Genomic DNA, 27,510 nt, shown 5'->3' with positions numbered 1-27,510 from the left:
CACATCTTTTTTTTTTTTTTTTTTTTTTTTTTTTTGTTTTTGTTTTTGTTTTTCCGAGACAGGGTTTCTCTGTGTAGCCCTGGCTATCCTGAAACTCACTTTGTAGACCAGGCTGGCCTCAAACTCAGAAATCTGCCTGCCTCTGCCTCCCGAGTGCTGTGATTAAAGGCGTGTGCCACCATGCCCGGCCTTCTGTTCACTTCTTAATCTTTACTGTTGTTGTTTTTATTTTTCCAAAAAGCAGCTCCTCTTTAGTTCAGACTATCTGTGCAGTCAGCAGTGGGGGCTCTCCTCTGTCTCTGTCTCAGGATCCATGCACAGCCATTTTCTTAGTTAGGACAAGTATACAGGGTGCTAGATTACGATGGTACCAAGAGAGGGGTTGGAAAGGCTTGCTTCTGACCTGCTGTTCTATGAGAGACAAGGTGACTTGTGCCCTAAAATAATCGAACAGATATAGTTCTGACAAAGGGGGCAAGACAGGAGAGGAAAAATTAAAAACAGGAACTGAAAGAAGGGAAATGTAAAAATATTTTGGAGGAACAAGAGAAGGGGTGGGATCTATGCATTTACAGGAAGGTCATGTGTCACCGCTGGGGGGAGGGGCAGTAGAAGATCAACGTTCAAGGCTACCTTGGGCTTGAGTAAATTCAAGGTCAACCTGGAAAATTAGGTGATATCCTGTCTAAAACTGAAACATTAAACAAAACAAAACTGAAAGTGTAGCTCACTGGTAGACTGCTTGCCTTGCACAAATGAGATCCTGAGCTTGGTCCCCAGTATTACAAAATTAGATAACAAACCTATGTACACCCACAATTTTGGCCCAGGAGCACAGCAACCCACACGTGAAAAGAAGTGTTCCTGTGTCATGTGTTCCCCAACATATGTGCCAGAAGACCTGGAAGCAAGGATGGGAAGCAGCCAAGGAGGTAAGGAGTAGATAAGTCTGCCCAGCGGTCCTGGGTTAGGGATGGCTCAGTGAGAACCCATAGCTTCTAGTCCGGTCTAGTCCAGTCCATCCAAGAATCCAGTCCTCTGCATTTTCTTGTTGGGAGCTGGAGAGAAGCAAGAAACTTTTACAGAGCCATGTGGGAGGAGATGGAGTCAGTTGGTCACATGTAGATGAAGTAGAAGAAATGTACTCTTTTTTAATTCATTCATTAATGCATTCATTCACACCCCAAATACTGCACTCCCAGTCCCAGTCCCCTACCCCCTTAGAGTCCTTCCTTCATCCCCTTCTCCTTCGCCTCTGAGAGAGTGAAGATCTCCCCCTTATGAGTATCCCTCCCACTGTAGTGTATCAAGTCTCTACAGGATTAGGCACATCTTCTCCCCCTGAGGCCAGACAAGGCAGTCCTCTGGTACATTTGTCCTGGGAGCCCTGGTCCAGCTCCTATAGGCTCTTTGGTTGGTAGCTCAGTCTCTGAGAGCTCCCAGGGCTCTGGTTTACTGTTGGTCTTCCTGTGGAGTTTCTACCCCCTTCAGGGCCTCCAATCCTTCCCCAAACACTTCCATAAGGATCCCTGAGCTATGTCCAATGTTTAGCTGTAGATATCTGCATCTGTTTCAGTCAGCTGCTGGTTAGAGCTCAGAGGACAGTTATACTAGGGTCCTGTGTGTGAGCATAACAGAGTATCATTAATAGTATCAGGGATTGGTTCTTGCTCATGGGATGAATCTCAAGTTGGGCCAGTTACAGGTTGGCCATTCTGGCAGTTTCTGCCCCATCTTTATCCCTACATTTCTTTTAACCAGAACATATTTGGGGTAGAAAGTTTTGTAGGTGATTTAGTATCCTTATCTTCCCAGTGGAGTTTCTACCTGGCTACAGGAGGTAGCATCTTCTGGTTCCATATCTACAGTGTTAGGTGTCTTAGATAAGGTCACCTGAAAAATTAAACTCTTCAAGCCATCACTTATCTTGTCTGGTGCTCTAGGTACTGAGTCACACCCATTCTTCCCTGCCACCCAGGACTGCTGAGTCACCTTTTGCAGCTAGATATTTTTTAGCTGCCATGCTATGATAAGGCCATCCCTACTGTGTGAACCTCTGCTTTGGAGGAGGAGAGAGTTCAGGCCAATCTGGGGTGCATTCCCAACCAAAGCCCTCAAGCATGTCAGAGAACCAGTTAGGGCTTGCCTACAACACTTCCTACCAAATTCTCATTTTATTTGTACAAAAATGTGTTAACATATAAAATGTCTCATAGGGAGGTAGTAGTGGTGGTGGTGGGGCAACAATGTCTAAGGCCCTCCCTGGATTCCCAGTTGTCAGTTCACTGGGTTTAGATTCTACTAAGAGGGAGGAAAGAAATGGCAATCCAAGCTTTGCTGTAGGCAAGGCCTCTGCAGTGTGAATGGTCCTAAGGGTTGTAACTTCTATTTGTTATTTCTTTCCCCATTGCCACTTTCTGTCTTCTAGAAGGTGTGGGCACCAGGAAGAACATTCCTGCAAGAAAACCCAGAAAGCAGAGTAGTAAGGAAACAGTGGCTGTTTACATGCTTTTGATATTCCTAATAACTAATCCCAGAATTACTATTGTTATTGTGTATGATAATAGAGTAGACTTTGGTGACCTTGAACCTGTTATTTTAATGACAAGGACACTCTCTACATGAGTGATTAAGCTAGAAACCTTGGCGGGAAGTATGATTGTTTTTGACCATTGGTGTAGGGGTGACTAATCTGATTTTATGGGTCAGGTAAGGAAATAGGTTGTCTCCTAGAGACCCCAGGAACAGGTGAAGGGTGGTGGACAGCTGGACTTCAGCCACATCAGACTTCTAACTGACATAATGCTTACATAAACTTGTGCTGTTTTAAGCTACTGAACTTTGGGTAACTTGCCCTGAGAACAATAAAGACTGGTGCATATTTTGGAATAGTCAGGAACTGCATAACCGTGACCATGACAATGACATCCCACATATCTGAGTGTGTCCTCATAAGATGGTATTTCTCTATAGGGTTTCAAAATCACCTACTGACACATTTCTCAGAACATACCCCACTGGTAAGCAATGTATGAGTTTGCTGAAAGTAGCATGCAGTTTCAGCATGTTCTTAAACATTCAGAAGTAGCTTTGAAATTACCCAATGAGGAGAGACTGAAGATTTGTTTGTCATTGCTGTATTTTATTATATTATATTTCATTTTATTTCTGAGACTATCTCTCACTGTGTAGTCCTGGCAGGTCTGGAGTCTGCTTTGTAGACCATGGTAGCCTGGAACCCACAGAGATCTGCTTGCCTCTTGTTTCCTGAATAGTGGGATTAGAGGCATGTTTCATCCAGCCTTTGGGACCTTTGAGGAGGAATTTCAAATACTAATGTGGAAAAGGCATGGTGTGCTGTGACGGGATTTGAAAGACTCAGTGAGGACTCAGCAGGAAGTGAAGAGCATTCTGGAGAAAACCTATGTTTCTTCAGTCTACACCCTTCTATTTGAACATATGACCATAAAGGAGGTTTCAGTGTCTTTGCAATTCTTATTTTACATTAAATGTATAGTGGAAAGCACAAATCCTAAGCACAGCCTTTGAAGGATCCTGCTAATTGTATGTCTTAACAATAAAATCTTGTGGAGACACAGAACATGACCTTGAAGCTGACAAGATTTTCTGTGCCTTTCGTTGCCCCTTATTCATCAAGGCAGACACTTATTGTCCAAGGATACTTAGTTTAGGTTGTTTTTAAGTGCTTTATGAGTAAGATTTCCCAGCATGTTCTTTAGTGTAAAGGTTGCTTTCTCCAAAGAATGATTCTGCTGTGAACTTTTGTTGAAGAATGCAGCGGCAGTTGGCTCCTTTTTATTGCTATGTAGTCTACTTTGTCTGAGTACCCCAATTTTTTTGTATGCTCTCCAAATGCTAGATCCTCAACATTCCCACTTTGGGACATGACAAAGGTGTTAGGAGTGCCCATGGAGACATCTCTCTGTGGCTCTGTGCTTTCAAATTCTTACAGAAACATCTAGGGGTGACATGCTGGTACATAGGGTAGATTTTTTCTTGTTCCTCTGCCAAGATCCACAAAGACTATGATGAGGACCAAGCCAGGAAGATGCTGCACACACAGGCCTATGTGGGGACTAAAGAGGAGTAAACAGGAATGTCCCTGTTTTACAAGGCAATGCTGGCAAATGGACCTTTTCCTGCTCCGTTTGCTAGCTTTGGTTCCTGCATTCTATCCATTCTCTGACCATGGTTTTAACAGAGTGGCATCAGCTTAGCCGTCTCAGTGGGGCAGAGCCCACCAGAGTGAGGGTCTGGCAATAAAGGTGGGTGTCATCAAAGCTACTCTGGGCCAACCCATACCTCCTAAGTGAGAGGTATACCCTCAGGTGCCTGAGGTTCTGCTCTGATATCATGCCATGTCATTCCAGATGCTGCACCCTCACCTGTGGGCTTATATTTTTCAAAACCTATGTTCATAAGGGTTCTTAAACACTCCAACATTTCTTACAGCCCACTGAACAAAGGTAGGGGAGGAAGAGAAGTTAATAGGAGCAGGGGGACCTGGACTTGTTTAGAAGTAGTTCTTTGGGGAGACTGCAGTCTTTGTTGTCAGCAGTCCAGTCCACTAGCAGAACACCAAACATGGATCGGCAGCAAAGGCTCGATCCAGAAGAAACCACGAGTCTCTGCTGGTCAATCTGCAGGAGGCTGCAGAAGGCGTCAGAAACCACCAGAATATCATGAGAAGTTCTTTGGTGCATTTTTCTCTATGAAATCACTTTGTGACAAGTGAAGATCGACAAGGAAAGCAAGGCTAACCAATGCAAGAGCGTTATCCACTGTCTGTTGGGTTATACTTATATACTTTCCAAATATCATGTGACCTCTCAAGGATCTGCTCCAGTAAAACATCACATGCCCCTTCTTCTCAAGACAGCGTCCAGAAAAACACCATATGTCTATTCTCTGCAAAGCATCCTCTCACATGTCTGCTTCAACAAAACATCCTCTCAGAAGAGAGCTTCCAGAAAAACATGACATCACACAACTGAGTCTCCAAAGAAATCACAAATTTCCACTTCACTCATCTTTCATTCAGACCATTCCTTTTCTCACCCAGTTCCAGGCCATCAGGGCCTGAAAGTAAGGCAAAGAATTTCCATAGAAGGAACCAGAATTAGACTGGAAGCCCTGGATACCAGAATAGAAGCCTGAGTTTCAGAGTAGGTCTATGTGTCACCTGTAGCTCCCTCCCTACTTCAATCCTGACCATTATCCAGGAAGGTCTAGAGTTCCTTTCTGGGGACTGTTCTCTGCAGTGAGTAAACTGCCCTATCCAGGTGTGTGTGTGTGTGCACAAGACATGAAGGTCAAAGGATTAGCACTGATATGTGCTTTCCATTTAAAAAAAATAGGGTGTTATTATCATACTGCAAATGGTCCCAACAGCCAAGTGTGTGACAGTGATGTTCCTAGCATTACAATGGTGCTGCCAGTCTTAGCTGATCTGTAACCCAAATGTGGCTCAGCAGACTTAAGGCATCAACTAAACCCTCAAGATGGTTTCAAAGTTCTAAGCCAGATGCCAGGGAAAACTGCTTTGTAGTAGGTCTCAGTCCCTGAGAGAAGGTAGGCCATTGCCCAGCATGAGGTATCAGGCTATCATGCGCAGTAGCCTCTGTAGGAGAGTCCCAGTGCCAGCAACCATTAGTAGAGGCAGGCACTACTCAGTCACAGCATATTTCCATAGCCCCTGGGAAGGGTAGTATAACATGCTAGTCTTGACTTCTCACAGGACTGAGCAAGTATTCAACCCAGTTGGTTGAGTTGCCAGCTTGAGCAATGGCCATATCTGCTTTCAGTTTCATGTAACTGGCTTGAGCAGTGGGCGCCAGCTTAACTGAGCTCACGAACCATGCCCAGGTGAGTCTTGATGGAATTTTTCAGAAACTGGTTCTAGCTTGAAGTACCCTGGACCCCAGGAGTATCATGGGGTTGGAATGTCCTTTAGTATGCTGTTCTCTTTGGAAGACCACAACAGTTTTGGTGCTTCCCCTGTTGTCAGTTTCGGGTCTGTTGTTGACTCTACTCAAGATGGATGTCTTATTTGGGAAAATTCACAAAGCCTCCCTCTGTGCATCAGACCTTCACTTCCACCAATAAAGCTATTGTTCCCAGCCACTAACAATCAGTGAACATCCAGAGGGACCCTGTCCCAAACAAAGTGCTAGGCAAGGATAGACATGTGTCATTGTCTTCTGACCTTTGCACGTGTGCACTGGAACAGACTTGCCTGCATTCATACACACACATGAACATGAACATACATACATCCTATATTTCAGCACACACAGATAAACAAATAGTAACAATCCATCACTGCACCACTAGACAGACCTTCTACTTCTCCAGAGCTGTGGGCCCATGAGTTTGGATAATTAAAGAGAAAACCCAACAAAAGATTCTACTAGGCTTCCTTAAAGTCCCTCCACCCCAACCCTGGCCCTTCTGGTGGTATATGAAACATGTGAGAGGGTTCATGCTACAACTTGAAGAGAATAGAGACTAAGAAAACTCTCCACATGGAAGTGGAGAGCATTCCTTGACTTCCAGTGTAGCATTCTCTGGGTTGGATTTGCACGGTAGATACATGCCCCAACATTTATCATTCCATTAGCAGGAATTAGCTTTCACAGGTGTTCAAAGGGAGGTGCTCTCCATGGCCACAGCCCAAGACACATGAAGAACTGAAATTCAACTCTGGCATCAAATTGCATATGACTAAACTGTTAAGAATTGTGCCCATTTCTAAGATCTGAAGTTTGAAAACAGTATCTGAATGCTGCTTTTATTTAAGGCCCAGAGAATTACGTTATATCTCTGAATATTGATTCTGTTCTTTTGTTTTGTTTTGAAGGAAAAAAGAAAGGCCACAACTGGTCAAAACCGAAATGGAGAAAGCCAATGAGTGTACAGAGAAAACGTAAGCAAACCGAGGGAAGGGTACAGCTCTTGTGTTTATTAAGGTGTTGTCCATTGCACACTTGGGGGCTCGTGAGTTGCTGAGCCATGATTTTGTGTGTGTATGTGTGTGTGTGTTGTATTCACACAGGTACATATGGGTGCACATTCTTGCCCCCACATGTGTGGACCTGAGGAGGATGTCAAATATCCTGCTCTCTCATTCTCTACCATATTCCCTTGATAATTGTCAGTCAGCAAGCCCCCATGAGCCTGTCTCTAGACCCTTAACATTAGTCCTATAGGTACATACCTATGTACTTTTTACGTAGAAGCTGGTATCTGAACTCATAGCCTCATGCTTACCTATTTATTGCTCTGTGCAATCTCCACCCTCCCACAAACATTTTATAGCTACATTAAGATATGGATTATGATGCTGTAACAAAGTCTTTTACCAACAGTTTGTTTCTGGTACATGTGGTGGTCCAAAGTTGAAAGGGAAGTGCTGTCATCCTCAGAATAAAATTTTTTATTGATTTATAAAAATGTCTAGAAGAAGGATGAATGAAGCAACCAGGCTGCATGTTCATATGTAAAAATATGTGTGTGTGTGTGTGTGTGTGTGTGTGTGTGTGTGTGAGAGAGAGAGAGAGAGAGAGAGAGAGACAGAGACAGAGAGAGAGACAGAGAGAGACAGAGACAGAGACAGAGAGAAACAGAGAGACAGAGACAGGGAGACACACAGAGAGAAACCTGCCAAAGCATTAATTTTTGCCTAAATTCAGGTCTTTTAATTATTTATCTGTCTAGAGAGAGAAAGATATACTCGACAGAAAAATAACTGACAGTCCATGATTGTAAATGTGCTCATTGAAGGACTGATGGGATGGCTCTGTGGGTGTAAGCACGAGGCCCAGAGTTTGGATCCCTAATACCCACATTAGAGTGTGGGCATAATGTACATATCTGTAACCCCTCACTGGGGAGGCACATCCAGGTAGACCCCTCACAGTGCTTGATTGGTAAGTCTAGTCAGATCAGTGAGTCCCAAATTGACTGTCAGACCTGTGGCAACAGCAAGGTGGAGAGCTATTGAGGAAGACACCAAACTTTGATCTCTGGCCTCCATGCATGTTCAGGCACACACACATGCACATACATAGGAACACATTCATGTACACACATGCACACATATGCAAAGATACATACATTGGTTATTGGAATAGATGTGATGTCTATATTTTTATTTGTTTTTTAAAATATTGAATATGATCAGCCTTTGTCATGAAAGGTATTCTTTAGGGATACATACAAACACACACACACACACACACACACACAGAGAGAGAGAGAGAGAGAGAGAGAGAGAGAGAGAGAGAGAGAGAGAGAGAAAGAGAAAGAGAGAGCACACAATTGACCTTAGAATGTTTTGAACAATTTAACCACAAATATATCTACATGGTGGTTTCCTATAATCTTATACCTATATTGTGTATATATTTACAAACATCCCTGCTGTCTGATTTTAGTGATGGTCTAAAGGATTCCTTTCTCCTAAACAAAAGCTAAATGCTGTTTTTCAAATGATTATCAATTTTGCATCAGGTCTATGAAGTTGGCATTGGAATCCAACTTGATATTAATTTCACCAACTAAGAGTCTTATGCTCTTGACAATGTCCTGGCTGTGCTGTTGACGAATGTGTACATTTTTGTTTGAAAAGGAGAAAAGGGGGCTGCATCCATCTTTTTGAATGCGTATAATGAAAACCACACTATTTGGGCTGAGGTTTTTGAAAACCCTTCCATTAATTATCTTCATGTGTAGGCAAATAGATTTCTTTCCAACATATTAATACAACTGAATCCTGCATGTGCTTTAACCCTGACTTCTGCCTGGAAGACCACAGCTCCTTGTTGTGAGCTCTTATCCACAGTGTGCGGAGAAAGCACCCTGAAGTAGCAAGATGCCTCCCTCTCTCCTTCCATTTCCCCTGTGGTTTGGCTCAACTCCGAGTTTGCCTGTGTCCCTCCTAGGTGGCAGAATAGCTGTTGTCCAGGCAGCTTTCAAGAGAAAGAAAATGAAAAAGAACCCAGGACGCACTGCTAAGATCAGGGGTAAGACAGCTTCTGTGGGTCTTTCCCTTCACCTTTGTCTGGTAAGGTTGGGGTTATCTGAAGATTAAACACAAAAGAAAGCAAAACCAAAAACACTACTCAAGCTTACTTATCAATTTGAGAGTAAAGCTGTTAGGAGCAAGAGCATAAATTGTATTTATACCACCAATGTGTCTCTCCTAATTTCTTCTTAGTTGAACCGTATTTTTATGGAAATACTTTTCTCTTATATATTGGTTATTAAAATGGCCAGATCTGGAAGAGGAAAGAAGATTTACTCTCAGTCCTTTCCTTCCCCTCTTTTGATGAGTTCTTTCTCATCTTGGATAGGCCCTGTAGCTTTCCGGGTCCATTTCTGCAGCAGCAGTTTTCCACAGGAGAAGCTGAGAGCCCTTTCTGACCTGGTACCCAATTTTTGAGACAGGCAGACCATGTCTGAGAGAACAAAGAGCAAAGGAATGAACCTTCATGCTTTCTCCAATTTAAAGCACTTCCTCTCTGTTAGCCTGGGCAAACCCCAGACTAGAACATGCAAGTAGGGCTGGCACCACCCCGTTTTTAGCTCTCTTGGAGCTCTGCCTCTATTCCCTAGCAGCTGGTGTGCAGCCATTGGGTTGGGGAGATTGAAGAGAACAGAGGTGACTGGGTGCTTGACCAGGTGTTTTGTCTGGTGGAAGATGTTGGAAGTATAGGATGCTCTCTCTTCCATGATATGCTGCCGTCACTTCCACAGTAGGGAAAGATGAGGGGCCAGACATCAGGTTCACTTCATTAAAGAAATTTTGCTTTCCTTTGGGGGTCTGGTGTAAGCCCCGCTGGCATGATATGATCCCACTGATGTGTTCTGTGGTCACACTGTGGTTTGGCCCTTTGCCTTAGGATGTTTAGTATCCCAGGGGACTACCTCAACCAACTCAACTGGAAAAAATGACTTTTCATTTTTTCCCCCTACAGAAACTCCTATGTCATTAGTGACATGAGCAGACTAGCAGGTTACTTTATTTGCCATTTACTAAATTGATCACAACTATTGAGTCTTCTATAAAGTTTTTGAAAAAACAGCAGAGAATTGATAAATCTGTTATTCTAAAGTTTAAGACTGACCATAACAACTGTTTTTAAATAACATTAAACTGTGTTCTGACCACAATTGCATTTATGGGGTTAGTGATGGATTTCAATTTAGTACATGGGCAAAAATGACTCTGGATGCAACAAGAACTCGGTGTTGCCTTGCTCAGGTATTCTGTTTGGAAATAAAATGTTGTAGGATCTAACATGTATCTAGACCTAAAACCCAATTTCCCTATACCAACTTCTCTGTTGGCTAAAATAGACATCAGTGTTTTCTTTATCTCTTCAAAATACAAGCCTTAAACATGTTCAATAAAAGGTAATCCAGCAGACCTTATAGTCCCACAATGAAAAATACCACACAGCAGTAGGGAGGCAAGATATCTCAATTTGCTGTGCTGGCTGATCCTGCTGCCAAAACTTTGACACCAAGCCAGGCTGGAATAGAGGAGGGATAGTTGCCGGGATGAATCAGGTAGAAATCTTCCCAGTAGGCTATGAACATGGGACTTAAGGAGGAGGAGGAATGGGCTAGTCCCAAGCATGACTCAGCTTTATAGAGTCTCAGTGGCATCTCGAACCAGGAGGAGGAGAGTTCCTTTGAAAGCCACTTTGAGTGGACGACCTTATGTTGCCTGGTGGTCCCGCCATCCACAGAGAGGAAGCAAGAGTTTTAATTTCTAGAACAGCTGAATTACCTACCAAGATGCTTCCTATTTACTCACTGTGTCTGAGAGAGTAACAAGAATTTTGATGCTGCAGCTGAAACAAGGTCCAGAGCCCTGGGCCACTACAAGACTGCCAGCCTTGACCTGCAGACGCTCCAGAGTGGATACAATCTCTGCCACACACAGGGTGTCACCCAGCAGTGATTGTACAAGAAGGTGACCCAGAGTGTTGGGCAAAGACCTGAGTCCAAGTTTTCTCTTCTTTTGACCAAAATGGACTTGGACAAGTCCTTTGTCTCTCACCTCAGACTCATTTCTAACGTTAAGAGGGTCATGTACATCAACCCCTTCAGTCCATTGCAGGCTTGATCACAAACTTAGTCTCAGCACCATGGACAGTTCACTGCAGGCTCCCTCCCAGTCCCACTCCATCAAAGTCTCTGCACTGATGGCAGGGAGAGCAAACTTATCTTCTCTTCCTTGAGGTATTTTCATCTCTACTTCTGTGGAGTTGCATCTCTCCACCTCCTGTATTGTTTTCAGATTGTTCTAGAGCTATCTGGGCTTTTCTATCAGCACAAATCACTCTTGTCAGGGAGAAATAAAGCAGGGCAGACATACAGATAAATTCGAATTGATCCACCCAGCTCTGCCTATCATCTCCTCTCCCTGCTCACCAAGTTAGTACTAAAATGGGGAGATAAGAGGACCATATCTGGCTACCATCTTTAGTAAATAGCACATCTGGACAGCTCCTGCCATAACCCAGCAACAGCTGTATGTTTCATGAAGCAATCAGTGGGGCTAACCAGAGTGAGTGGGAGTCAGGACAGTTTTATTGAATCCAGATTTCTCTGCTAAAGCCTTATTATTATTATCATTTTATAAATTAGGGGTATTTTGTCACTATGTATCTAATATGCCACTTGCAAGAAAGATTTAGAAGCTGGAGATGTAAGGGTCAAAATGTCCCAAGTGTTAAAGGAATGGCCCCAAGAGGGAGAAGGAGGAATTGAGCAATTGAAAAGTGACACACAAGAAGAAATCCTCTTTCCAGGTCTAAGAAGACGCAGAAAAGAAAATTCCAATTTTAGTGCTGAGTTGCTTCCCGTGACATGTGGTAACTTGAAGGGAGTGTTACACAAGGATAAATTCAAACAAGGTGGGCTTCATGGTTTTTGTTTTGCAAATGCTAAATTTTGAAATCACATGTAATAATGGAACTATTACTTAAGGAACTGTGGGGTAAGCACGGCTTGACACAGGAAGGGATCCTGATGTGCTATTTTCACACTTGAAGAAACAATACATAATAGATGCTCACAACAACGTGAATATAGACACGAGATGCCCAGAGAACCAGAAAGAAGTCCATGAACTTCCGTCCATAGATGGAAACTATTGTGTAGTTTTATTCTGGTCAGACACAAATGGGAAGAGGATATAAACATCTGTCTTCAGATCCCTGTGTCATTAGAACCAGGGCATGGCAGTCATGGGAAGGCCATCACAGGACTGAGAATCAGAGAACCCAATTTCCAGCCTCAGATTGGCCAAACAAGATGTTCTCATTCTATAGAGAGGGGGGCTTTCTGAGCCTGAATTTTTTTCATTTTGAAATAGAGGACAATAATTTAAAGCCTGATCCATGGGGATTAATGTATATCATTGGTATAGCATATTCTTCAATAATATGCCATAAAAGTGTGCAAGAAATAAAGCCTCAGTATGATGGTCTTCATCTCAGAGGTCTCTTAATAGGAGGCTGTGGATGACAGTTAACAGAAAAGATTACATTGTCTCTATTTTTAAGAGTTTTAGTGAGTTATAATTCATACACTGTATGATTCAGCAATTAGAGTCTGTAGATAAATGGGATTTTCTTTTTTGGAACATCTGAAACAATTACCATGAGAATATATTTTCCTCCCTTTGTCACTCTACTAATCAATTGCCCACCTAATTTCTGTTCTATAAATCTGCCCACTGTACCCATTTCATACAAACAACATCCTATAATATACACCACTTGTGACTGCCTGCTTTCATTTACCATGTTGATTTCAAATCACACCTGTGTAGTTTATGCAAGATATAGTTTTCATTTAGGAATAACGTGATATTCCACTGTATGTACATATTACATTTTCATCATTCCTTCCTCAGTTTGGATTATTTCTGTTTTGGGATGTAATAAATAATGTTTGGAGAATTCGAGGAGGACAACATGTGTAGGAATATACATACTCAGTTTGAGACACACGGAAGGGAAGATTCTGGGTCATGTGGTGAAAGATTATATGTTGAACTCAGTAAGGAATCACCAAAATGTTTTTGGTGGTGGCTACACGGTTTGTTTTCCCACCAGCAATGCAGGGGGCCTCCCACTTCCCTATGTCAAAAGCTGCTGTTTCCTTTCGTCTTCTCTAATGGTTATCCTGGTGGGTGTAAAATGGTGTGGTAGGAATTTTGTTCTCATTTTCATAATAATGGTGATGCCAAACATGTCATTAGCTTTTTAAAAAATCATAATCTCTATTTCCACGGGATAAGATTTATGTCTGATGCTGTCTACCTATGACTGCAGGGATGGACAAACATCTGTTCAGTATTCCCTTTAAATTGGATAGAAAGCGATGTCACCTAATCCTGAGTTGCAGAAACCAGTGGCAGTCTTAGTCATAGCTGCAGATTCTACCTCCAACTTGCCTGGGGCACCTGAGACTCTGGTTGTTCTCCAGCTTGAGAGCTCAGCATCAGGCTAGACCCCAGTCACACTGTGGACCCCAGTCACACTGTGGAGTTGCTCGATGGCTTGTCTGTTTCTTGGTGACCTTGAAGTAGTTTTAAAAGGTGGTGATTATCATCTTTTTTTCACACATGAACATGAAAGAAATATGCAAAGTTTCATGAAGCTCTTTAGAGAACCCCAGGGTTGAGCTGGGACTCCCGAAGGCAGGCAGGAGGCTATTGACTTTCAGCACAGCTTTGGTGGCTCTAGATCCAGTGTGGTGGGAGATCATGAATCTGAGCCCTAGGTACAAAGCAGGCTCAGAACTAACCTATTGTGGTCTTACAGGGATATCTGTGAAGTCCATACAGTGTCAGAATGGAAACTGGTTCACACCCTCGGAATTTGAAATGATGGGAGGCTATGGAAAGTCAAAGAACTGGAAACTGAGCCTGGGCTGCCATAATTGGCCCCTGAAACTCCTGATCCAGGTATTTCAAATGAGGAGAGGAAGGTCAGTGCTTCAGATCAAATAGCCATTGAGTTATGGGGGAGTTATGGGGAAGTTCTGAGACTTCAGGAGAGAGACACCCCTCATTCACAGCCTCATGGAAGGTACACCCTTGGTGGTATTGAGAAATGAGAGATACAGAACCTCTGAGGTGGGAATGGTCATTTTGAATAGGGGTGTTTGCAGAGAAATTTCTGCCTGAAGCCCAAGTAAGAGTTGACTGTCAAACAAGTGGGAGACAGTCTAGGGCAAAGAGGACCTTCAAGAGCTGGAGAGATGGCTCAGTGGTTAAGAGCACTGACTGCTCTTCCAGAGGTCATAAGTTCAATTCCCAGCAACCACATGGTGGCTCACAATCATCTGTAATAGAATCTGATGCCCTCTTCTGGTGTGTCTGAAAACAGCTACAGTGTGCTCATATAAATATAACTAATAAATCTTAAAAAAAAGAAAGAATAAGGACATTCAAACAGAGTTCCAACGAGGGCCCCTGTGAGGATATAGGGAGTGCGCTGTGTGTTTGGCATAACCCATCCTTTAAGGTTTGTAAATGTAGCTTTTATTTGCTTGAAGTAATTGTCATCTCCGAGGTTTACTGCCTCTGATGCTAACCTAAGCCTAGGCCTAGAAACTTCTAGCCTCTGTACAATCTTGTCTAGGCCTGGAATGTGTTCAGCCTCTGAGGCTTACTGCTGATTAAGCTCATCCTTTCTACTGCTTTCTGAACTGTGGCTGGTTCAACTCAGCTGTTCTGGCTCAAAGTCCTGTTCAAGCTGGCTGATTCAATCTGGCTTATCTCAGTTTCTCCTGAATTGTTCTGCTTGGCCTCATGCTAACTTTGGCAATCTGTTCTAATCTTGCTCCTTCTCATTCTCTGGCGCATTCTGTCCTCACCTGTGTCTGGCTTGTTCTCTCTTCAACTGGTGTCTGTAAAGCTCTCCTGGTAGAACTGCCTCCTTCTCTTTTGTTTTCTTCTCACTGCACTGCCCCTTAAGTAGCTCCCCTTCCCTCTCTCTTCTCCTGAGAGCTGGGCAGATCCTATTCTGTCACATCTTTTTCTGATTTGTCACTTTATCTGCCACTCAATTAGACATCACTTTCAAACACTGGTGCTTCCTTCTACAATCTAACTTCACCTTCACTGTTTGGGATTAAAGGTGCATACTAAGGGTATATCTGTATTCTAGCCAGAGGGATTAAAGTGTGTCCTAAGAGCTGAGCCACACTAGAACTAGAAACAAGTTTTTTCAGTAAATAACACAATCCCAGGGTTCACAGTGTTAACAAATATCCTGCAACAGAGGTTGTTGGTGCAGGATTTAATTAATGCCACTGTAATTACCCCAAATCCAAAATTCAGACAAGAAATCAGTTATATCCTTGAAGTTAGAAATGGCAGTTGAAGACAAAACATCTTGGCAAAAGCTTTAATCTCAGAACTTCGGATTCAGAGATAGGAAGATTTCTGTGTTTTCACGGCTAGCCTGATCTAAATAGCAAGTTTCAAGACAACCAGGGCTAGGCAGAAAGATCCTGTTTCAAAAGAAAAAAAGGAAAAAAGAAATGGAAGTTCAAATATATGATTATCATTGCCATCATTATTTGGTGTACAAAGTTGAACCTAGGGCTTCAAGTGAACTAAAGAAAACTTCAGCTCTAAGCTAAGCCCAGCCTTCTTGTTTTACTTTGTTCCTGTGCTGCTATGATGAACACCATGACCAAAATCAACCTGTTGAAGGAAAGGATTATTTGGCTTGCAGCGTACAATCCATTACAGTGGGAAGCCAAGGCAGGTACTCAAGACAGAAATAAGGAGGCATGAACTGAAGCAGAAACCATTGCTTAATGCTTGCTCCTTGGCTCATATTCAACTTCCATTATTATTCAACTTCGGTATACCATTTCTAGGGATGGTACCACCCACAGGGGGCTTAGATTTCCTATATGAATCCATAATCAAGAAAATGCTCCCATGGAATTGCCTATAGTTTATCTGAGATACATAATTCTTCAATTGATGTTTGCTCTTCTTATGCATGTCAAATTGACAGCCAAACTAGCCAGGACACATCTACAATGCTATTTGAAACAGGTGGTCTCAGACATGATTTTATCATCTGTCTATTTAGCAAGCCTGAGTATTTATTCTAGAATTCTTAGCTCAAATATCTCTTCCCTCCCTGACTGTCCTAGTCCCTCAGCTCCCAGAGATCCTTCTTAAACTGTATGAGATTGGTTCTATATGCTGGCAACCACAGCACATGCCTTTAATCCAAACATTTCTGAGGCAGACGGAGGTGAATCTCTGAGTTCAAGACCTCTACAGTAAAATGGCCAGGATACAGGAGCAGGAAATAAAGGAGGAGGAGGAGGAGGAGGAGGAGAGGAGGAGGGAGGAGGAGAAGGAGGAAGGAGAAGGAGGAGGAGGAGGAGAAGGAGGAAGAAGAAGGACAGGAGAGGAGAAGAAGGAGGAGGAGGAAGAGAAGGAGGAAGAAGGAAGAAGAAGAAAGAGGAGGAGGAAGAGGAGGAGGAGACAAGGAAAGAGATCCTTTTTCTTTCACGAGCTTTTTCCTCATCCCCCTTCCTAAACCAGGTTTTTTGTCTTTGTGTGCTCTAAATTCATCAGAGTCTGTGACACTCTATAAGCAAGCAACGACTGGCTGTTGACTGGCTAGTCCTGGTGGAAAGTCAAGCTGAAGTGGGTCAGACTGATTTAAAGGTTGAATCAGTGATTGTAGGAAAACATTCTCAGGACTTAAGGAAGATGCAGCAGAGAAAGATGGATATAAGGTGGATCTTTCTAGCTGTCACAGGCTAGAGTCCATAGGTAACAAGAGGGAAATGGAGTCAGACAACCTGGGTCTGAACCAGGCAGAACTTTTGGAAGGAGGTTGGAAATGCAAGACTCATACCACTGAAATACGGATACCTACATGCTCAGGTCCTTTTATCTTGCAGAGAAATTTTCTACCCAATCCTCCACGGATACATCACAAAAGAAAAGAGGTGAGTGCTCACAATGTGAGTGTTACACACAGTATCTTACTGATGGCACCTAAATTGGGTTGTTATCCTTAATGTCACCTCTCATTTCCTCCTCTACTGCCTTCTTTTCTGGTTTTCAGCCTGTGTCTTCCTTCCCCCATGCTCTTGTATTGTGTGTAGAGCTACATCCTTCTTGAATGTTGACTGCTTTAAGTTGGAGAAGTTAGTATGCTATTAGCATAGACTTCAACAGGCCACATATCACTGAACTCTGGCTTCAAAGCTCACTAAAAATCTGAACTCCAGGCTATCGTATAATTTGTCCTTGGCATTATTGTCTAGCTTGCTTGAATTCTGAATCCCCAGGATGTTTTGCCCACTGCATTTTCTAGAAGGAAGCTACGATATAACCTGTCCAACAATTACTTTAAAGGCCTGTACCTCTACCTTCCCCAGCATGCTAAGAGCATCTCAGTCTGGGTCTCTCAAACAAGCTAGAACTGTTCAGCCGATGAAACCATCCTTAATTCTTGGGTGCAGTATTTCATAGCAACAAGAGGCAGTTGACTCTTATTTTGTGTTTCTGTTTGTAAGAACAGAATTCCCAGAGAAACAGAATCCAAGATCCATTTCCATTTTTACAAGACTCCCAGCTTCATCTGCTCAGAAGTGTGGACTCTGGAAATTTCTGTGTCACAGTCAGCATCACATGCCAGCTTCTCAACTTATGATAGGACTGTTTAAACTTGCTGGTGATGACTGGTTTGTGTCAGAAAGTCTTGGATTCTCATTACAACCATCACGTCTGCATTGAGATACCCAGAGTCTCTTTTCCCAAGCAAAGCCTTATTTTCTCCTCTGTGTGATGCTTAATTACAAAGTATACACAGAATGCCCAATGACTGGAAGAGAAGATTGTAACAGTAGCCCTGACTGACCCCAAGTATTTTGTCAAAGTTGCTATCTACATTAAACATTGACCAATAGGGTGAAGTAGGGAATTCTAGCACAGTAGGCAGTAGCAGGACCACCTCTCAGGTGAGTATATCTTACGTCATGCTTGTCTCTAGCTCTCAGCTCAGGACTAGAGTTAAGTAAGAGCTGTGACTCCCTGTATCACAGAAGGGAAGGATGAAAAGTCACTACAGCAGATGAGCTAAGCAATGTGAATTCTACTGTTGCCTCTTAACATTGCAGCCAGCATGGCATCCCTTTGAGTTTTGAATACAGAGGAGGGACCTGGGAGCCTTGGTTTTATTTGATTTTCAGGAGGAGCTATAGAGGTGATGGATTTTTCTCTCTGGGGTTACTTGGACTCTAGGATTCTGAGCCTTATGGGTCCTTGACTATGATTGGCACATCTTCAGCCTCATTCTCATGGCAGCTACTCTGTAGCGGGGGGCTGTTGGCCATGGTGGACACATCCTGGGATGGCAAAGAGAAAGAAAATAGCCTAGAGCCTTGAATGTTCGAGGCTAAGTAGAATTATTCATTTAGAAACCAGACCCTGCTTCCTTGCATGGCTTCACAAAGGCTCCTTGGGGACTAAAGCCAGCAAGGGGACCTTGCTTTAATTCAAACAATAGTTTGATGATCCTCTTTTTCTCCTAGTAGATGCACAAGTCCATAAAAATAGATGTGGGGAGTAGCTACTTTAAGAGAAACACTTTAGGTAGAATGAATTAAACCAGTATTTTCAATCAATGAGTTCAAGAGTGAATACACTCTGTTAACAGTTCCTGGGAACCCCCTGAAGGTGCACGAGGCCACAACTTCTACAGATTTGGGTCAACGTAAGATTGAGAAACACGTGTGACTGGTCAGGATGGAAAATCCCTAGTGAGAGATTAGGGAGAGGCTTTATGTGACTACAGTGTCTCTTTTGATCTTGTTTGCTTTATCCTCTAATTTGTTTAGATGGGAACTAAACAAGCTCAACACTTGAGCTGTTCCTACCTAAGAGCCTCTAAATAATTAAGCAAATTTTATAGGCAAGATGACGCAAGGCTGGAATCTTAGCACATGGAATGCAGAAGCAGAAGGATCAGGAGTTCAAGTTCAGCCTTGGCTATATAGGGAGTCCAAGGCTAGCCTGGGCTAAAGTGAGATATATCTCAGAAGTAAGATTAATGCTGGTGATGATAAAACAAATTTAAGCAACTGTCATTTGACTGTTTGAATGAATAATCAGATCTTATACTCACTCAAATCTTCTCTTTCAGCAGAGAACACAGAACTTGCATCGTTCCCCAGCTGACCCTAGTGTAAGTACTGACTCCTAGCTACAATCCCTGAAAGGCCCCGTCTCATTGGTTCTTTGCCTGTGACTTGGTTGCCTCTCCCTTAAAGAGACTCAACTCTCAATTTAGGTATGCTGTATGGGTGAAGTGCCATCATTACCAGACCTGTCCCACAACCAAGGCAGGAGGAGCCACACTGGGTGTTTGGGTCAGAAACATCCTACTACATGGCCAGCATGGGTTCTCATATCCTCATTTACCCTAGAGGTGGGAGATAGAGTTTTAGATCACTGGGGTCCCTGGTACAAAACCTGACATGGCAGTGGGCCTGGCTGGCTTTGGATGAAGGGTAAGAGCAAATACAGGAGGAGACAGCATTTGCAAAGGGCAGTGTATGGAATGAAAACATCCTAGCATGTATCCAGTTTTCAGGTAGAACTCAGAATGCCAGGCCTCCTGTGTAAGTTTTAGGTCTGGGCCTCTCCTTGTCCTGCAGAAAGTTGCCTACAGACTGAATGGGTTTTCACAGAAACCCTGGGACCAGTCTGAAGAGAGCCATGGGGGTTCACTGCTGATCGGAAGCAAAACCATCACACTGAGCAAATCACTGTTTTTTCTGTGTCCGCTTGGCTGGTGTTTGGGCATAGGCAAACCATCCTAACACCTAAGGTCCTGTCCATTCTCTGTTTGCCAGTATCCTTGGACTTTGTGGATCTTGCTAGAACAAAGAAACATTTTAAATAAGCTTAAAAGTTAGTGTTCAGAAGACAAAGAGCTGGGTGCATTTGGGAAGTGAGAGGTTTGAAGCAGGATAGGTTTGTCATGTATGGAGCATGTTATAAATGGTAGAGACAAAGAAAAGATCAGGGTACAGTAGGAACATGGCCCAGAGTTTAGCAGGATGAGTTTGAGCTGCATCCAGGGAGCCCTAGAAGAGACATGGCTGGGCATTAAAACACAAGGAGCTGAGGAGAGATGAGACACCATGAAGCTGAGGACACAGGTGGAAACTGCAGCAGGAGAGTGACTCTGATCATCTGGACAGACTGTAGATAAGGATGGAAAACTGGGGAATTCCATCCTTTGCATGTGGAGGAAGAGAAGGACCAGGGAAGGAAAGTGGTCCAGCAGTCAGGTGATAGCGCAAACCACCAAGACTGATGCAGAAGGACCAACTTCTCCTGAGGGCAGAGATGGCCCTGGTCACAGAATGGTTGGCCCTGTCACCTTGGCTACTTCCCTTCTCCCACTCACTCACCCAGTGGTGGCCCAGACCTCAAGCCACGCTTGTATTTGTCCCTTAGACAATCACAGGAAAGTAGAAAATTTCCAACAGCCCATGGACTACGTAGAGGTGTTTCTTCCCCTCTTTTACACCATATCTTCTTCCTTCTCTTCCTCTCTTCTTTCCCTGATATTTTTGAGATAGGGTCTCATGTAGACCAAAATAACCACAAACTCACTATGTAGCCAAGGGTCCTGACCTTCCTGTCTTGACTTTCCTACTATGTGCCACCATACCTGAATTGTGATTTTTCTGTGTTCCTATAGAACCACCTCTCATTTCTCAAACTGTCACCATTCTCCTTGAAGTTGGGACCAGGAATGCATGTGTTCCTCTCCACATGTTATTCTGATTCTTCCTGGTTCCCGTGTTAACAGTAGTCATAGGAAACCCCAGCAACATACCAAGGGAGGTTGTGAGGAACTCATTTGAATACCTTTCTGAATGGCAGAAACAAAACCCACTAAAACTCTCCCATGAGGACAGAGTGGGGCAGGAAACTAATAGACCATCCTAGGCTCTCTCTCTCTCTTTATGGTTTTTGTCTGTGTGTGTGTGTGTGTGTGTGTGTGTGTGTGTGTGTGTGTGTGTGTGTTTCATTGTTGTTGTTGTTACAAGGCTTCAAGCTGTTTTCAAAACCATGACTGTACTGCCTTAATCTCCTCAGTGGGGTGCCTTAATCCGTGTACCCACCCCGTTTTTGACTTTTCCAGATGTTTAGGCAGTATATAACATTGAGCCTTAATTTTGGTGTTATGCCAGGCTTCCCACATGCAGCAGCGGTTTGGTCATAGTCCACTTCTGCTGCCCCTTGAACACACATGTATTTGTACATTGGTTTTGATAAATAGATCTTACTCTATAGTAACAAAGAACAAATAATGTCAAAGATTAGCTTTTCTAGATGGAAATTAACTTTGACTCCAGGCAGTCTGTGTTAGTCTTGGTAAGATGTTCAAACCTCTGTTGACTTGAGGGATTCTTTTCCCTTTCATAGTACAAAGTATCTTTTATGCCTGCAGAGAGCAATGCATCAACAAATGCATGTTCATGCTCCTCTTACTTTCTCTGCTCTCATACCCAGGAAGCCACAGTGGCTGGGTCTAACTATAATGCCCCCAACCTAGAATACACATCTGAAGAGGTTCTCTTCTCAGATGATTCTTCTGTTGGGGTTTTATTGCTGTGAAGAGACACCATGACTAAAGCAACTCTTATAAAGAAAACATTTAATTGGGGCTGGCTTACAGTTTCAGCAGATTAGTCCTTTATCATCATAGTGGGAAGCATGGCAGCATCCAGGCAGATATGGTGCTGGAGAAGAAGCTGAGAGTTCTACATCTTGATGTGCAGGCAGCAGAAGGAGCTTATGTGTCATAGTGGGTGTAGCTTGAGCATGTATAACCTCAAAATCCATCTTCACAATAAAACCCCACCTCCAACAAGGCCATACCCACTCCAACAAGGTCACATCTCCTAATAGTGCTACTTCCTATGAGCCAAGCATTCAAACACATTATTAGCCTATGGAGAGCCATATCTACTCAAACCCCTACAATTCTAGATTATATCAAGTTCAAGAATAAACTTACCATACCAATCTCCAACCCTGAGTGACTGACATGACTACAGTCCTTGGATTTTAGTGACAGTGACTCATGTCTCAACATGCCCATCTGTACTGGTTAGTTTTGTGTCAACTTGACACAGCTGGGGTTATCACAGAGAAAGGAGCTTCAGTTGAGGAAATGCCTCCATGAGATCCAACTCTAAGGCATTTTCTCAATTAGTGATCAAGGGGGAAAGGCCCCTTGTGGGTGGGACCATCTCTGGGCTGGTAGTCTTGGGTTTTAAAAGAGAGCAGGCTGAGCAAGCCAGGGGAGGCAAGCCAGTAAAGAACATCCCTCCATGGCCTCTGCATCAGCTCCTGCTTCCTGACCTGCTTGAGTTCCAGTCCTGGCTTCCTTGGTGATGAACAGCAGTATGGAAGTGTAAGCCGAATAAACCCTTTCCTCCCCAACTTGCTTCTTGGTCATGATGTTTGTGCAGGAATAGAAACCCTGACTAAGACAAATTGGTACCAGCAGAGTGGGGTATTCCTGTGACAATCTGACCATGTTTTGGGGAGGACTGTGGAAGGACTTTGGAACTTTGGGCTTGAAGATCCATCCATTGTTAAGAGCTCTGTCGGATGTTGTGTAGGAGCTTGGAAGATAATGTTGAGAACACTGCAGAAGATGGAGGTCTGGTTTGTGAAATTTCAGAGGGAAAATTAAAGACTCTTTTCAGGGCCATTCCTGTTTTGATTGTGAAGATTCTGTAGTTCTGGTTAGCTGGGGCTGAAGAATCAGCTGTGATTAACAAGATACCAGAACTACTAAAGCAAAAACTTTGCATTACTGGGACTATTGATGCTGGTTAGCTGGAGCTAAGAAATTAGCGGTGATTAAGAAGAGACCAGCATCATTGAGGTGACATCTTCTGGGAAGTGTTTTCTGAGAGCACAGTGGCTGTGTTCCAGATATAGCCAAAGTTGTACATTGTGCTGTGGCTGGACTTGGTAATGTGTAAGGGTCACCCAGGTGGTACTGGTTTTGAAGGCATGAAGGAGTTGAGCAGAGCAGCTGAGGCTTGGCACTGTGAGAGGCCATGGAAGGCCATTGGTGAAAGTGCAGCCTCAGTTGCAATTGATGGCCCAGGACTGAAGGGGTCATGTAGTGTTTTGGAGATGCCAGTACCATGAGATGACCACCAAGAGCAGCAGCAGTAGTGGAGTACAGGCATCTGGAGCCTAGAGGATGATGCGTGTGCTACAAAGGGCATGGCTGGAGAAGTGACCCAAGCCCTTGGAGGAACCCAGAAGATCGTGAGTTGGATCCCAGACATTGGATGGTTGGAGATTGACTTTTGCTTTTGATTGTGACTGTGCCCTGATATTTTCCCTCTTGAAGGAAGAAACTGTTTTAGTGGAGCCCACAGTTAAGAGACTTTTAATTGTAAAAAAGACTTTAGATTTTAAAAGAGATGGATATTTTAAAGAGATTGAAAATTTAAGAATATGTAAAGACTGTGGGACTTTTAAAGTTATTTAGAATGGGAATGAATAAGATTGTAAGGGTTGAGGCTTACTAGTGATGTTTTTGTGTGTCAAGTTGACAAGGGGTCAATTGTACTGGTTAGTTTTGTGTCAACTTGACACAGCTGGGGTTATCACAGAGAAAGGAGCTTCAGTTGAGGAAATGCCTCCATGAGATCCAACTCTAAGGCATTTTCTCAATTAGTGATCAAGGGGGAAAGGCCCCTTGTGGGTGGGACCATCTCTGGGCTGGTAGTCTTGGGTTTTAAAAGAGAGCAGGCTGAGCAAGCCAGGGGAGGCAAGCCAGTAAAGGACATCCCTCCATGGCCTCTGCATCAGCTCCTGCTTCCTGACCTGCTTGAGTTCCAGTCCTGGCTTCCTTGGTGATGAACAGCAGTATGGAAGTGTAAGCCGAATAAACCCTTTCCTCCCCAACTTGCTTCTTGGTCATGATGTTTGTGCAGGAATAGAAACCCTGACTAAGACACCATCTCTTTGGTCTTGTGGGATTTTCTACAGGGTTCCAAAAGCTACAGATTATTTTTTGTTTTTTGTTTTCTTCCATGAACCCACTTGCCTGGTCATCTGTAGTCATATCCTGCCATTTCAGAGGCCCTACCACAGGCTCTGGGCCCTCTAGACAGAAATCTCTCCAGATTCTTCAGTTCATGGTATGCTCACTGCTTAATTTACAGGATGTGGCATTCTCTTAGTTTATTCAATTCAATTCAATCCCTACTACATTATCCCTTAGATGAGTCAATGTCATTATTGTTATAGAGGCAAGTGGACTAAATATTTTATTTCAGGAACTTCTTTTATCTACATGCTAGGAATATTAGTCAGATTATGTAAAAATCTTGTTTTATGGCTAGTTGTCTTAGTTAGGGTTTTATTGCTGGGAAGATATAACATGACCAGGGCAACTCTTATAAAAAAAATTTGTTTTCATTGGGTCTGGCTTACGGTTCAGAGGTCTAGTCCATTATCATCATGGCAGGAAGCATGGCAGCATGCTGGCTGACATGGTGCTGGAGCAGTAGCTGAGAGTTTTACAACTGGATTAGAAGGCAGCAGAAAGTTGACTGTGAACCTCTAGGTCTGGTTTGAACTACCTAGACCTCAAAGTCTGCCCCCTAGTGATGGAATTCCTCCAACAAAGTCATGCTGGTTTCAACAAGGCCACAACTCCTAATAGCACCACTCCCTATGGGGGCCATTTTTATTCAAACCAGCACCCTAAGATTGGGGGTCAGGATCTTTGGTTTCACAGGGAAGATGGGGTCTGGTTCATGCCTCCCTTCTCCCAGACTTCACTGAAGACCAGGAAGCCTTGTTTTGCAAATTGTGTTCCATGTTTTTCCTAAATCTACCAGGCAGAAGCATCAATTTCCTTATAGATTCGTGCAAAGGCCACCTTGTGGAGGATTGCCAATGGTGAAGATGTTCTATTTTCTAGATTCAGAACTCAGATGAATGTGAGGTGTGCCGGGATGGAGGAACACTCTTCTGCTGTGATACTTGTTTCAGAGCCTTCCATGAGGACTGTCATATCCCAACAGTGGAAGCTGAGATGTGAGTGGGATGGGATCCCTTCTCTGTCTCCTAGTACCCCCGCCTTGTCATATGCATCATCCTTATGGAGTGGTAGTGTGGGTCTTGAGGTGGGAAAAACAAGGGCTCTTAACAGATACCAAACAGGAAGACCCAGAGAGCTGTCTCAAGATGCTGTCAGCAAAAGGTTAATGTTCTCTCTGTTAGGGAGCCATCTCTCCTGATATAAAGGCTGGGTCCTTTGCCTACACACCACTACTGCCTTTTCTCAAAGTTGTATACTAAAGCCTCTTGTCCAAAAGATTGGGGGTAGAATACACTACTTTTGCTTTCTATGTACTTATGAAAGAAAAATAAGCATGACTGACTACTTCCCACATTTCACCACCTTGCAATGGACTCTTGGAAGTTCAAGATTCCCAGAATTTTTTTGAAGACCATTTTACTGTGCCTAGTTTCCTTGTGCTCCCAGCAACCTCTGTCAGGAAATGGGGACCTACCACTCATTACAAAGCCCACTTTCCAAGGGCTGCCTCCTGCCATGACATTGACAGGGGGCTGGCAACCTAAGATTCTAAGTGGGGTCCTTCAGTGTCTGAGAACCCTTGCCCCAGATAGACTGTCAGCCATTCACGAAAGCATAATAGCAGGCATAGGATCAGTGGCTGTTTTCACTGGTCATGTCCTCTGCTCACTTCCTGTCCAACCTTTCAGAACACCATGGAGTTGCATCTTTTGTAGAATGCAGTCCTTAGGAAGTCAACCGAGTCTTCCAGAATCTGAGATACTGCAGAGGGAGATGGCTCCCCAGGAACAGTTGGTGAGTCACTGTGAACCAATCTTTTCTCCTTTTTCCTGGATAAGGACAGACAGGCTTGGAGCCAGAAGAATAGCATTCACAGAGAGCCTGCTCTCCCAAGCCGCACTCCATCATAGAGCTGTCGCAGCATAACTCCTTGGTATAAAAACTCAGTCAAACAAGTTTATAACCAAGAGGCACTCATGTTGGGCAGATTTGCAGATGGGTTTGAGCGGCGCCTTCCCCCTGGGTACATGTATAGACTCTGCCTTTCTAAGTCACTTTGACTGAGTCCCTTTTTCTTGCAGAAGTGTGAGTATGTTCTCTTGAGAGTCTATTGCTGTTCTGAGAGCTCCTTTTTTTTTCCAAGATGCCATATTATTATTATGTAAGTAACGGTGGTGAACCCCTGATCCCTGGCTTCCTGATGTCTCATGACTGAGAGGGCCATTGTGGGATTTGTGATCTTAATCCCTGAGGGGCACAGGCTCTGTTGTTTCTGTAGACTTTCTGGGACCCGATGGAAGGTAAATGCAGAACCGTGGCATTCACTCTTCTGTGGCTATTTCCCTCACCAGTTTAGAGAGATGACTGTGGGTGTGCAAGAGCCTATGTGGTTGGACATAATCAAGAAAAGGCTGAGTGACCAGGCTTACTGCCAAGTAGAAGACTTTGTGCAAGACATGAGGCTCATCTTCCAGAATCACAAAATCACGTTCAAGGTCAGCATCCCTTTGTGCCTGCATCTCATCTTCAGGGTTACTCTGCACCCATTTTCTGCATGCTGGAAAGTTTAGTGTCATACATCTTCCTGTAATAAGGATCAATAAATAAGAGATCTGGAAGCGCCAGACACAGTGATACAAGCATGGGATGGTAGCATTCAAAAGGCCGATGGAGCCCTTCCGCTCCACTCGAGCCCCGGGCTACCTTGCCAGCAGAATCTTGCCCAACACCCGCAAGGGCCCACACAGGTCTCCCCAAGGGATCCTAAGACCTCTGGTGAGTGGAACACAGCACCTGCCCCAATCCAATCGCGCGGAACCTGAGACTGCGGTATATAGGGAAGCAGGCTACCCGGGCCTGATCTGGGGCACTAGCCCCTTCCGCTCCACTCGAGTCCCGGGCTACCTTGCCAGCAGAGTCGCCTGACACCCGCAAGGGCCCACACAGGATTCCACATGGGATCCTAAGACCTCTAGTGAGTGGAACACAACTTCTGCCAGGAGTCTGGTTCGAACACCAGATATCTGGGTAGCTGCCCTGCAAGAAGAGAGCTTGCCTGCAGAGAATACTCTGCCCACTGAAACTAAGGAGAGTGCTACCCTCCAGGTCTGCTTATAGAGGCTAACAGAGTCACCTGAAGAACAAGCTCTTAACAGTGACAACTAAAACAGCAAGCTTCCGAGATTACCAGATGGCGAAAGGCAAACGTAAGAATCCTACTAACAGAAATCAAGACCACTCACCATCATCAGAACGCAGCACTCCCACCCCACCTAGTCCTGGGCACCCCAACACAACCGAAAATCTAGACACAGAT

At 43.8% G+C, this 27,510-nt stretch overlaps 1 protein-coding gene and 2 long non-coding RNA genes across 3 annotated transcripts in view; 2 read left to right on the top strand and 1 right to left on the bottom strand.

The window, feature by feature from the left end:
- Positions 1-27,510, bottom strand: part of LOC100041903 (odorant receptor 131-2-like) — a 51,833-nt gene that overhangs the window by 11,501 nt on the left and 12,822 nt on the right. The window lies entirely within an intron of this gene.
- Positions 11,844-17,034, top strand: LOC100041877 (uncharacterized). The gene is made up of 3 exons (NR_169182.1): positions 11,844-11,948; positions 13,866-14,008; positions 16,987-17,034. It is a non-coding gene; the product is annotated as an uncharacterized LOC100041877 (long non-coding RNA).
- Positions 19,158-26,495, top strand: LOC108168676. Its single transcript, XR_001782936.2, has 4 exons — positions 19,158-19,277; positions 25,074-25,189; positions 25,883-25,988; positions 26,276-26,495. It is a non-coding gene; the product is annotated as an uncharacterized LOC108168676 (long non-coding RNA).

The sequence above is a fragment of the Mus musculus genome (genome assembly GCF_000001635.26).
Source record: "Mus musculus strain C57BL/6J chromosome 1 unlocalized genomic contig, GRCm38.p6 C57BL/6J MMCHR1_RANDOM_CTG3".
Classification (NCBI taxonomy): Eukaryota; Metazoa; Chordata; class Mammalia; order Rodentia; family Muridae; genus Mus; species Mus musculus.
Note: the sequence above shows the minus strand (reverse complement) of the source record. Positions and strands in the feature narration are given on the sequence as shown.